At 57.4% G+C, this 13,059-nt stretch overlaps 1 long non-coding RNA gene across 1 annotated transcript; it reads right to left on the minus strand.

Annotated features, from left to right (window-relative positions):
• Nucleotides 1–1,291: 1,291 nt before the first annotated feature.
• Nucleotides 1,292–11,525, minus strand: APLN (apelin). Its single transcript, XR_519555.4, has 3 exons — nt 11,130–11,525; nt 4,353–4,524; nt 1,292–3,709 (listed from the first exon to the last, which is right to left on the minus strand). It is a non-coding gene; the product is annotated as an apelin (long non-coding RNA).
• Between the last annotated feature and the right edge of the window lie 1,534 nt (nt 11,526–13,059).

Here is a 13,059-nt window from a genome sequence, read left to right on the forward strand (position 1 = left end):
CAGTGGACTCCTTTCTCTTTGTCTGAAGCTCTGCTCTTAGAAAACACAACCCCCTTCTCTGAACCTGTGACATTTCTTTGGCCAAGTGAAGAGAGCTACAAAGGATGGCAACCCATATGTCCCACCTTGTTTTGCTTTCAGGTTTAAGAATCTTCCACGAAAGCTACGCTTTTCTTTCCCTGGCCTCCTCTGCTCCAAGGAAGTCAGATTGGCATCTACCCAGTAAGATGCAGTTGGCTCCATATGACGGTGCCGTGGTGTCTGCTCCCCCTTCTTTGTTCCCACCACCACTGCCCACCATCCTCCCCTCAATTTCGAAACATGCTAGTAGGCCTTTCCAGGGCCAGCTGAGTCACACAGCCTCCATTCGCTCGCCCTGATGCCACCAGGGCACCCATTTCCTATGGTGCTGACTCAGAATACCAATGCGTTTTGTGCCCAATTCATCTCTCTAGTTGGAGGACCTTTGGCAGTACAGTGGAAAGAATTTGATTCCAGAATCCAAAGCCCAGACTCTAGACCCACTTATTAGCTCTGAGATTTGGGGCAAGCTGCTTCCCCGGCTTTCTCATCTGTAGAACGGGGATCATGGGCTGTGGGACCCAGTTGTTAGGGTGATCAAAAGAATTTATCTTAAAATAAGTGCTGTAAAATATTCAAGGCCTGCACACTTACGGGTCTGTAGTAAGCTGCCCTGCCCCTATCTCCTTGGTTTCATATGAAATCAGAGCTTTGGGAGTGATTGGGGGGGTGAGCAACAGACCAATCAGGATAAAGCTAGCCCACCCAAAACCTCTGCCTAAAACCAGTTCTTCTGATGAGCACTTTGCCTAAAAATCGAACTAGTAATTTTAAAATAAGGCACTTTGCACTGATTTTCCTAACAGGCACGACCGATGTAGTGTATTTTTAAATCACTATGTCACAATTTGCAGCATTTTGTCAATGACGAAATTGCTTTGTGTGCTTGTGGCTAACTTTTCCTAGTTTAGCTCCTATTGAGCAGTTTTATGACTTCTGGGTGAGTTTGTCTGAAGACCCTGTCTTTAGAATTGCATATTTTCAGCACTAAATACTTGTCAAATCTATAGAATTCACCACAAGATTTATCAAATGCCCCCATTTTGATCACTCGTCTCCTTCTCGTTGGGTTTTTGCTGTGCACCATGTATGCCCACATCACCTAACGGGTTTATTAACCAAATTAGCATGTACCCAATGTTCTTTTCTGTTCGGCAAGATATCAGCGTTTTGACAACAAGCATGAAAAAGTGAGACAGATGGGGCAGGATTGTATTGAACTCCTCGCGTTTTATTTTTCAGGCGATCTCATTCATCAGCGCAACTGTACTTTGTGAAGCTGAAAATGATACATACAAAGTCATTACCAAATGTATTTATTGCGGAAAACATTTTTCAAGAAAGGCAAACTGGCTAAAAAGTCCCAAAAGTGTTGGAAAGTAGATCAAACAGAAGACACCCACCAAGGATACAAAACAATTTTTAGTAGCGATCCCATCTTTTAGTCAGCGTGTTCTTAAAGAGATTGCTTTTTTAAAAACTTCCTCTAAATGACACTGCCAAAAAAAAAAAATCACAACACCCAAACAGTTGCCAAAAAGCTTAAAAGTGGGCTGCTGCGTTTTACGTGCACTGGTCAGTAAGCCCCCATCCTCCTTGTGTGAGCTTGTGGCAAATCAGGGTGCAACCAGCTGGCCTAGGACAGGTTTGAGATGCGGGCACTTTGGCTTCCTGAACACACAGTACAGGGGGCACAGGGACACCCAGGGTGCTGAACATGACCTCCAAGAGTAAGGGTGCACTGTCAGCTTTTAACTCTTTATTATAAAGATATATTTACACAGAACAATCTTTACAAACACAGTGAACACAGTCATGGGAAGAGGACACTTTGGTAATGAAAAAGGCCTTAACGTCTCTGTATAAATTAGTCTAAGAATCATACACAACCACTTTAAATAAGGCAGACCCCCGGCCCTCCCTCTGCCCTCCTCTGGCCCGTGTCTCCCAACTTTCTCAGCTGATGTCCCCCTTCTCTTCCCTTCCCCATGGGGGCTGGGCTTGGCTGCAGCTTATGCAGGCGGGAGATGCAGACAGGAGGAGGAGGAAGGCCCGGGCTCTGGTGGGGGCATGAGCGGCAGAAGAGACCTTCTGGACACTGAGCAGCCCCCAGCCCGAGTCGGGAGGGTGGGGTGGAGCTGGTGACCAGCCCCATTTCCCCAGGGTGGGCCTTGGGGCGGCGGCAGCAGTAGCAGCAGCGTTAGCAGCAGCAGAGGTAAAGGACATTGGGATTATTGTGGGGTTCTTGGGGGGCCCTGACTCCGCCTGCACTCACGCATACCCAGGTGGGCACCCGGCTTCTGTCTTCTCTTTTCTCCCTCCAGGGAGGCGGATGAGAAGGAAGCCCGCTCAGGGCGCTTGAGAGACCCCTTTACGTGCGCCTGTCTCTCCTCCCTCCTCCTTCCTTCCCTGTTCCTCCCACCCCTCCATCTCTCCTTCCCACCCTCCTTTCCTCCTTCTCCGCCCTCTGCCCTCCAGCCCTTAGGAAAGGCCACCGGGAAAGAAGGCAAAGCTACTGACAAGCAGCGCTGGGCTTTTTGAATGGTAGTCTCCGGGCCTGGGCCTGAGTCTGCCCCAGGATGGGGGCAGCAGTGGAAGGCCAGGGAGCTGAAAGCAGCTTCAACCCCTCAAGGGGGCTGGTCACAGCCAGCTTGCCTCTCCCTTCCCTTCCTAGCCAGCCCCAGCACCAACCCCACCCCCACCCCCGGAAGAGGCACTTGACTGTTTTGGGAAGTCATTCAGAGGGAAGAGGACATCATAAAGCGGGGAGGAGGGGGGACACCGGTCCCCTTTTCGGCTCTGCAGTGCCCCTGAGCAGTTGTGTCCCTCTGTGGGAGTCTGTATCAGCACAATACGGGAAGCCCAGCTAAGTGGTCTCTGCGAGGGTTCTTTCTGCTCTGATAGTCTTCGATTCCTGGCAAAAAATGACCCTCTTGCTTGGCGTTTACCCCTGGGAGGTCTAGAGCCACTGCAGACCCAGCACCCTCCCCTCCTGACCCTGAGCTTGAACTTGCTGGCAAGGGGTGGGGAGGGGGAAGGCTTAGCAGTGAGTGTTAGGAGACAAAATAATGTGTGAGAAGTGACAACGGCCTCTCTCCGTCCCCTCTTCTTCTCCAGGCCACCACAGAGCCCCCAGTAGCTGCTCTTCCTTTCCTCTAATGCATCAACCCCCCATCACCAGAGCACCAGCCCCCATATCAGTGCCCCCAGTGCACATGTCTGGATCGCAACACTCAGCCCCTGGAATCAGAGTCTCTCATTGCTCCTCGCTGTGTTGAGACTGATGTGGGGTCCAAAGGACAAGGCTGCTGAAGGGAGCCAGTGAAGGCTTGGGCCCTCAGGTGGGTGAGGTAGGACGAGAGCCGTGCAGAGGGCTGCGTCTCCAAGGTCAGCCCAGGGAGGGGCTGCGAAGACGGGCTCAGCGGATCCTTGCTAGTGAACTGGAATCATCTGAAGAAGGGGCAGGACCACACCATTGCGGGCAGCTGGTGGGTGAGAAGAGCCGGGACCGGCAGCAGCTAGAACAAGTGCAAGAGCTGAATGGATGGATGTGGGGGCTCCCAAGAAGCAGACCCATCTACGAGTGGCAAGAACTGCAGGTGGCAGGCCCTTGGGGGCCCCTTCGGTCCTAAAGAGACAAAAGGGACAAAAGAAGAGAGGTCATTGATGGGGTCCTATGACAAAGGAATCCCCCAGGCAAGGACAGTAGGCAGCTTTCATTCTCCTTACCCCCTCCCCGCACCACCTCGCACTGCTTAGGCCCTGCTCCCTCACTCTGGGCAACCACGGTCACAATGCTCCCCCTCTTTCTGCCTGGTACCCCTGTGGGTTTCTGCTTTATTCCCCTTACCCCTAGATCAGGTGAGGTCCACGCTGGACACAGACATGCTCTGAGCACCCTGTCTCCCCCACCCCCACCCCCGCCCCAGTCATCAAGGCCCACCAAGTCATCAAGGACTTCTGGAAGTTTCCAGGAAGTCAGGTGGAGGGGAGCCAGCACTCCACTCTTGGGGCATCAGGATAGGGGCCCCAAGTGTCCGGTCCCTCTGTGGGCCTCCATGTCCTCCTACGTATAATGAAGGGACCAGATGGGTACTCTTTAAGCTGGCTGGCAGCTCTGAGGCCGTCTATGTGTGTGGCAGCAGGGACGGCTTGATGGATATGTCTGGCCAGTGGTAAGCGACAGGGTCACCGGGTCACCGGGTCACCAACCTCTAGGCTGTCCCTCCCCCACCCCGTCCAGACCGCCCCCTGGCCGGGGCATGCAGTACCTGCTTCAGAAAGGCATGGGGCCCTTATGGGAGAGGCGGGGCCGCTGGCGGCGGAATTTCCGGCGGCCTCCCTGCCAGGGCCCTGGTCCGTTCCGCGGCGCCCTGGGCTGCAGCAAGTAGCGAACATTGCCTTCCTCTAGCCCATTCCCTTGAGGAGGCTGCCCCAGGGGCCCTGCGGGAAGAAGAAAGCCTGTTAGGAGGAAGGCTGACAAGAATTGGGCAGGGGCTGGCTGGGGCGGGGGTCCACAGGCCCCCAGGAGGGGCAGGCCCTCCAGGAGGTGGCGCTCCTCTGAGCTTTCCCCACTCTGATGAAACATTGGCAATTCGGACACGATTTTTCTGTCTCTTCCTTAGGCACAAACAGGTTCTTCCTGTTTGGGGGCAGGGAGGGGGGTTGCACTTTGGGGTGTTGCGCCTGTACTTAGGGCTGTGGCACAGGACACAGTGACCCCCCTGGCACCCCTGTGACAGGCGCAGATCAAACACTCTGACATATGCCATCACAATGACCACGCACAGACCCATCACCTGGATCCAATAGCTATCCAGGCAGAGTTCTCCCTTCTCTCTTATTCTTGGCTGCAGTCTTTTTTTTTTTTTTTTTTAAGATTCATTTATTTGAAAGTTAGAGTTGTATAGAGAGGGGAGGAGAGAGAGAGAGAGAAAGAAAGAGAGAGATTTTCCATCTATTTGTTCACTCCCCAAATGGCCACAATGGCCAAGGTTGGGCCAGGTCATAGCCTGGAGCCTCATCTGGGTCTCCCATGTGGGTGGCAGGGGCCCAAGGACTTGGGCCGTCTTCTGCTGCTTTCCCAGGTGCATTAGCAGGGAGCTGGATCAGAAGTGGACCTGCCGGGACTCGAACCGACACCCATATTGGGATACCAGTGTCACAGGCAGTGGCTTGAACATGATGCATCACAACACACCGGCCTCAGCTGTAGTCTTTTATCACTGTTCTCCTGCACCCTTCGGTCTGCAGCGTGCCCCGCTTTGGAGTACTGGAGACCGCATGCCGTCCCCTCTCCCGGGCATCTGCGCATCAGTGCTCAGGCAGCTCTGGGGCTCACTCTCGCTCCCAGGGCCTCCCTGTGGCTGTGACCAGGGGCATCTCCAACTCAGCCCGCTTTTTGCTGAGCTCTACTCAGCCAGATTGAAAGGTTTAAAAACCTGAGTGAGTGAGTGAGTGAGTGGTCACCTCGAGCAGCACATCTGTGCACCAGGAGGAGGATGGGGCTAGGGCGGCAGGTCCCGCGCCACCGTGCCCGACCTCCTCTTACTCCCAGCTCACAGATGCCTGTGCCATGTGTGATGTCAGCTCCTTCTGTTCCAAGCGCAGCTGGCCTCTGCTCTGCTCTTGGGCTGCTCTCTCCATGTACCCACACGCGGCCTGGAGTCACCGCCTGCTGATGCCAGCCCGAGCCTCGACAATGGAATCCAAGTGGTGCTGCTTGTTCTTGGGTGTGATAAGGGAAAAGGCACATGGGCCAGATCTCAGGGAGCCTGCACTGCAGCCAGGAAGGCCAAGCTGGCACCCAGAGGCCTGGCCTCCCGGGCAGGCCGCCTGGGCAGAGGAGACAGTGCTGGGAAAGACACTGGCTGGCAGGGTACTTGTGCAGTGTCTGGGATGGGACTGGCCTCCAGAAATATGGTGTCTGAGGCCAGCGATAATGAATCCTGGTCTCTGCCTGCCCTACACCACCACGGTTGCCTTCAGCCCTGCCCCTGTCCCGCGAGCCCCATTGCCATCCACGCAGGAGTCGCCACTAGCTCAGAGTTTCCATACAGCCTCCGTTGGCTGCTCGCCCTCAATCCTTCTACCCCTGGCGGCTCTTCCTTCCCCTCCTTCGCTGCCTCCAACATCCTCACCCGCTGCTTCTTCCCTTGGCTCCTTAGCCCTTGTGATTTCTCCTCCACTTGCACACAATTTCCAGGCAGTCGGCCGCCTCTAGTGCCAAAAGTGGGTGAGGTTTGTCCTTATGGCTCCCAGGCCTGCCGCTCCTTCTCCCCACTCACATCCAGACACGCAGATCTCTTCCTGCTATCAACCCGACACACACCCTCTTTCCCTGCTTCCCCAAGAGAAACCCTCTGACCTATTAGGAACTTGCCAGTTACTGGGATCATTTGGTTAATAAACCACACCGCTTGCTCACGATCAACTCGGGCTACTGAGCTGACTCGACCCCTATGCTGGTCACCTCAGAGCATTAAAGCGAAATCACGTGAGCACTTTGGAGCAGCAGGTGCGACTGAAACAAAGGCGGCTACTTCTGTGTGACCACCCCAGAGCTATCCTTGTAGCGCCATCTGCGAAGGAGTTGGGGGGAGACTTTCATTAAGCCCCACATGCCAGCGGCTTCAGCTTCTGCCCTGAGTTTTGAGGTCCCCTCAAGGCTCATCCTGCCCACCGCAGGTGGATCTGATGCGAGAGGGTACAGTGGCAGAGACACACTCAGGTGGGGAGGACTATGCTCAGTGAAGCTGTGGCTGGGCACAGGGGAAGGACCCTGGGGGCCTTAAACATGTAGGAGAAGCCTTGCTTCCCACTCCCATGCCTTTAGCTACCAGGGGTGAGACAAGGGCACAGGCCATTGTATCCCAGAAGCCCAGCGGGCATGGAGAAGAGAGGCACGGTGGGTATCCAGATGGGGCGTGGGTCCTCTCCCTATGCTCAGCACCCAGGACTGTGAGTGCCTGCGGCAGTCAGGAAGGGAAGGCTAGTGGAGAGGGACCCAGAGGGAGGCCAAGAGCCAGGAGAGGGGCGGGGAGGGGGCTCAGACCTGGCCAGAAAGATGTCACAACTCTAAGCCTGCAGGGAACGGCCACCCTGAGCACCCTAGCCCCTGGCCTGGCCTCTTGCTGCCCATCGGATGGGGGCCCACGCTCCTCCTCATCGCTGGAAGTCTGTGGGCTCCTGCTCACTGAGCCCATGGGCCACCTGCTTCCCTGATTTTGTGCAGCCCAGAGGGCCCACTTGGCTGCTGTGGATTCCCATCACTGCGGAGGTCCCGGCTCTACAGGACAATTCCCCTGTAGAAATGGGAGCCACCCTCAGTGCCCGCGGAATGTTTTCTTCCACATCCTTTGCTATTGGATGGAAGGCGTGAGAGAGCCCCCGCCCCCCAAAAGACTCTGCAACCTGGAGGGGTTGGAGCCACTGCTCATTGAAATGCCCTTCACAATGAAGCTGTAGCCCCTCTACCCTGAGACCCCCAGCCAGGGGGAGAACAGGCTTTGACTTCTACGCACCCTGAACCCCGACCGCGCCAGCGCACAGAGGTCGGCAAGACTTTTCAGGAACACGCCAGCCTCACCAGGAATGATGCACCTGTTGTTCCTCTGGTGGTCTGGCCTGCCTTGTGATTGTTTTACAAGCTGGCCCTCATGCTATGGTGGGGACCCCTGTGGCTGCGTCCCCGCCCCTGTCCTATAGTCCTGTGTGTCTCCAGAATGGAGTTCCTTTCTTTTGTCTCCCCCTCCCCCCACCCCGCCCCCGTCACCTTCTCCAGGGCCCTGGGCTGTCTTCCAGTGCCAGCCTTGCTGCCCTCAGCGGCTCCACGCTCTGGCAGCCCTGCCCTCCCCCTCACTTGCCTGGCTCAGGTTACGCGGGTGCTTAGCGCTTCGGACTGGGGACACAGTGGAGGTGCTCGTCCCTGAGCGGGAAGGGTACAGTAAGCTGTCCTCGCCACTGCCACTATGACTGCAGGCTTCAAGCTGGGGCCGGCTGTGGTGAGCAGGAGGGGAGGAAGAGAGGCACTCGAAGACCAAGGGACACTTGGCCCTAGCCCAGCAGACTCAGAAGAGCAGAGTGTATCCCAGGTCAGGAGGCGGGGGGAGGGGGAGGGCGTGTGGGGGTGGACATTCCAAGGCAGGACAGAGTGTGAGACTCTGCCTGAGGACAGCAGGCAAGTCAGGGCCCCTGTTTCTTCTACTTAATGCTTATTTTATTTTCATTCGCTTGAAAGGCAGGAGTACAGAGAGAGAGAGAGGGAGAGAGAGAGAGAGAGAGAAAATCTCCCATCCACTCACTTATTCCCCAAATGCCAGCAACAGCCAGATCTGGGCCAGGCTGAGCCAGGAGCTGGGAAGCTCCATTTGGGTCTCCCAGGTGGGTGGCAGGGGCTCAAGCACACCTTCCTCTGCCTCCCGGGATGCACTAGCACGAAGCTGGACCAAAAGCAGAGGATCTGGGACTCAAACCAACACCCTGATGTAGGATGCAAGCACCCCAAGCAGAGGCTTAACCTATTGTATCACAACGCCGGCCCTGTGGGGTCCCTGTTTCTTTCTTTTCTTTCTTTCTTTCTTTCTTTCTTTCTTTCTTTCTTTCTTTCTTTCTTTCTTTCTTTCTTTCTTTCCTTTTTTTTTTTTTTTGACAGGCAGAGTTAGACAGTGAGAGAAAGAGAGAGACAGAGAGAAAGGTCTTCCTTTTTCCATTGGTTCACCCCCAAAATGGCCGCTGCGGCCGGTGCGCTTCGCCGATCCAAAGCCAAGAGCCAGGTGCTTCCTCCTGGTCTACCATGCGGGTAGACCATGCGGGTGTAGGGCCCAAGCACTTGGGCTATCCTCCACTGCCCTCCCGGGCCACAGCAGAGAACTGGACTGGAAGAGGAGCAACTGGGACAGAATCTAGCACCCCAACCAGGACTAGAACCCGGTGTGCCAGTGCCGCAGGCGGAGGATTAGCCAAGTGAGCTGCGGCGCCGGCTGGGGTCCCTGTTTCTAACCCAGGATAGGAGGCAAGACAAGAAGGACATGTATACCTGGGTTCTTGGCTGCTGGTTACCTGCTTAGAGGGGGCCTCTTTGGCCCCAGGAGAAGCCAAGGGATAGCGAAGGCAGGGGGAGCCTTGGAAGTTTCCAGTGCTAGGCTTAAGCCAAATGTGAGGCCAATGGGTTTACTCAAAGCAGGTGTGTAGATGACCTAACGATTAAGGGTGGCTTTAAGCAAGAAGTGACAGGGGCTGGGCCAAACACAGATGGTAGTCTGCAGCCCTGTCAACTTGTATTCCCCTGTAAACAGCTCTCCCTTCTCCCAGCACTGCCCCAACAGCCACTCCCAGAAGGGGGTCAAGTTGTGGTGTTCTCCACAGCCTCTGGGGGAAGCCCCAGCTTCCTCTGGGGCAAATTCTCTGAACCCACTCTTCTTTGCTGAAGGCTCCCCCTGCACTAGTTGCCTGGGGTGGTGTCTGGTGAGTGTCTTGGCTCCCCAGCTGCGCCGGATGGTAGGCTCGGCTCCTGGAGCTCACGACCCGGCTATTTTTCATTTGTATCTGTTGCTTCCTTGCAGCCCACTGAGTGCCTGGCAGGAATTCCTGAAGACAAAGTCTGTCCCTTCTTCCCCAGGAGCTGGCCTACTCAGCACTCAGGTCTGCAAGAGGGAACCCATGAACAGCCACCTGGAGCCAGGAGGTGTCAGAGCCAACCGATGAGCCTGGCTGGGAAGCCAGGCAGTGCCCCAGGTCCAGAGCAGCGCCAAAAACCAAGAGCAGAGAAAGGAGGCTGCCCACGGAGAGAGGCAGGCCGAGCTGGCTGGGCCCCTCAGAGGTTCCTGGGCTGCAAGGCTTCTCCTGACCTGGAGGACCTGGATCCAGCCGAGTAGGACCCTTCGCCCTTCCTCTAGGAACCTTGCCACCCGGCCCCCTCCTTCCCTCTGCTGCCAGCCCCCTGCAACTCCAGCCCTGGCACTGCCATAAGTCTCCCTGGTCTTGGCCTTTCCTTTCTGTGGCACTAGGCAGGCAGCAATGAGAGCCAGATCACAGGACTGTGGCAGCTGGAGGTGGGAGCTGGCAGCCCCAAGAGACACTGACGCAGAGAGGATGGGCAGCCTGGGGCGAGGCTGCTGGGGCATGGGTGGGAACCAGTGGGGGGGGGGACCAGTGCCAAGTATTGTCAGGTGTGGGGGAGGCTGCCCCTGCCTGAGTGCCATGGAGGTAGCAGGTCAGGTGCTGTGTTTCCTGCTGTGGTGTTGGACACAGGAGGGCCAGGATGAAGCATGCCTGTGCCTGGGACAGTGGGAACCTGCAGCGCCAGCCTATGGAAGAAGCAAGCCCCTTGGCCTGGATGGAGGCTGTGGGGAGGGCGTTCTGTGTAGGAGCAGGGAGGAGGGCAGACAGGAGCTTGGGGTACAGGAGAAGCAGAGCCCAGCTTGGACCTGGGGGCTGGGGTGGGGTGTGGGGGCTGCCTCTGCTCACACGCAGGCTGAAGGAGCAACAGCTGGGCTCCCTGCCACTGCCTCCACCGGCGCTCCTGCCTATGCAACAAGTGTCACGTCTGCATGTTGGCACATCTTCCCCGCGGGCGGCTGAGCTCCCGGACCTGCGGGCGGCCACTAACCCCCAGAGGCAGACCTTCAATGTGGAGGCCTAGCCCCACACAGCTCTGGTCGGCTCCCTCCACTGATCCACGAGAAGAACGCGGCAGGATCCCCCCACCCTCCACCACGTGGGATGTGAGATGCGGGGCGCACGCTCCCGGCCCTCAGACTGCGAGGTGCGATCCGCAGGCGCACGGAGCCGGGGCAGGTGATGCCGGAGGCTGAACTGCGCTCCTCCCCACCCCGTCACCCCCGCATTGGAAGCTGTCCCCGCAGCCGGCCGACTCCTGGCCCGGGGATCCCTGTCAATGGGCCGCCCGGCGCGGCCGGCGCGTGGCTGCTCCTGCACGGCTCGCGCCGGGCTCCCCGGGAGGCGGGGAAAGGAAAGGAGCGCGCTGGCTGCAGCCCGGGCGAGCGGCGAGGGAGCGCGGACCGACCGGCGGGCAGGCGCTCACTCACCTCCACACACCGCGGTCAAGAAGAGCCAGAGCAGCAGGAGCGCCTGCACGCACAGCCGCAGATTCATGCTGCTCCTCGGGCCGCCGCGGCCCTGGCCAGCGGGCGGGAGGGCGGAGAGGACCGGCGCCCGGAGGCACAGAAAGGCGCGAGCTGCGGCAGGCGCGTGCGAGCCGCGAGCTCGCGTGGTTCCCGGGCCGCACCGTAGGCTGCCGGCCGCCGCGACCGCTCGCCGCCTCCGCTCTGCTGCAGCCTCGGTCTCCCGCCACGGGGCAGCGCCGCGAAGCTGGCCTCGGCGGCTCCGGGGACGGCAGCGAGCTCTTTCCAAGAGGCGGACGGCTCGGCGGCGGCCCTAAGTGCCCGTGGCCCCAGCTGCCAGCGAGAATGCTCCCGGCTCACTCCAGAGGCTGCATTTTGTAGCTTGTGGCTTGGCCGCGAGCCCACTTGGTCATGTGGTCATCGGGAGGGCTGGAGGGGGGGGTGGCAGGAAGAGGGAGAGGGAGCAAGCCTCCCGCGCCGCCCCCCTCCCGGCACGCACTCTGCAGCCCCAGCCAGGGCGCGAGCGGGAACCCCGAGGTGGCCCCACAACAAAGGCGGCGCAGCGGCTTGGACAACCCACAGTGGCTCCCCGGACAATGCCCGCCTGGCCCAGGGCCAGAGGGTTTGCGGAGACCTGAAGTATTTCAAACACAGGAAGCATTTGGGGCAGTGGATGGGGCACGCTTAACCCTTTCTCAGCCCGCTTCCTTAACAGCTGTCAGAAAACCTGGGCGCTCAGGGAAGGACCTGGCCCGAGCTGCCCCCCACCACCACCCCCTCCACCTCTGATTCTGACCCAGCTCCTTTCCCTTGCTGCAAGGCGTTGGTCAAGACCCCCCCCCTCCTGTCCCCCAACACACACTGGCCCTCCTCCATGCTCATATCTCCAACTGGGTTTGAATTGGGGGTGACCTCCTAGTCTTGTGCCCAATGCTTGAGTGCTTGTCCGACACCCAGGAGGCACCCTCTGCCTGGAATGCCCCCACCCCATGAGCTCTCTGTTCAGCAGCACCTCAACTCTTTCTCATCCAGAGGCCTTCCCAGGATAATAGTAATCCAGGAAGTACTGCTCCTTGTGTCCTCTTCATCACTGGGGCAGGTGACACCCTAGAGCTCTCCCCTTTCGAGTTCTCCACCATCGCAAGAGGGAGGCAGTTTACCCAGCTACGCACGGTACAGGCTGGAGGCGTTGTGCATGTATTTGGAACTCCCCTTTATAAGTGGGTCCTGAAGTCGTTTCTACACCGTTAGCATCTTTTACACTCCGGTAGATTCCAAGGAAAGGGGCTACCTACTGCGTCCCACTATAACCCCATAAGATAGGAGCCTGTCGTATTCTCGCAGATCTCTCCACAGTCCCCGATATCACACTCTGCACCTAGGTGGCACTCCACACATGTCAAAAGAATAAACCGAAAGGTGTTTCCACCTTTCGGCAAGCCAGGCAGTTTGTTTGAAGTGCAAGCCCAGATTTACACAAAACATACGCTGGACAAGAGTACAAGGGAATAGATAGAGTTCTCAATGGTAGTCTGTGGCTCCATTTGCCACGGTCGGCCGAGTAGGAGAAAGACATATGAAGCAAAGCACTCTCTTCATTCATGAGCTCCAGGCTGTGAGCAGTGGGCGTGTGTAGCACGACATCATTCTCTCTTCTCTGTCTCCCTGGAAAGTGTTCCAGCCAAGAGGAGAAAGATCTGGTCTCCAGTCTCCAACCTCATCCACTGCAGGGCCTTGCCATAAATGGACTGGGTCTTACGGAAATGATCATCTGTTCCCCAGCCCCTTTAGAACTGCTATGGGATTAAATGAGATAATATACCTAAGGGTACTGTGCAAATCATCACTAAGCCCTTAGGAAACACAGTGCTGCAAGCCCTGTTGAGCAAGCCCA

Source organism: Oryctolagus cuniculus, chromosome X, assembly GCF_964237555.1.
Source record: "Oryctolagus cuniculus chromosome X, mOryCun1.1, whole genome shotgun sequence".
In the NCBI taxonomy this organism is placed as follows: Eukaryota; Metazoa; Chordata; class Mammalia; order Lagomorpha; family Leporidae; genus Oryctolagus; species Oryctolagus cuniculus.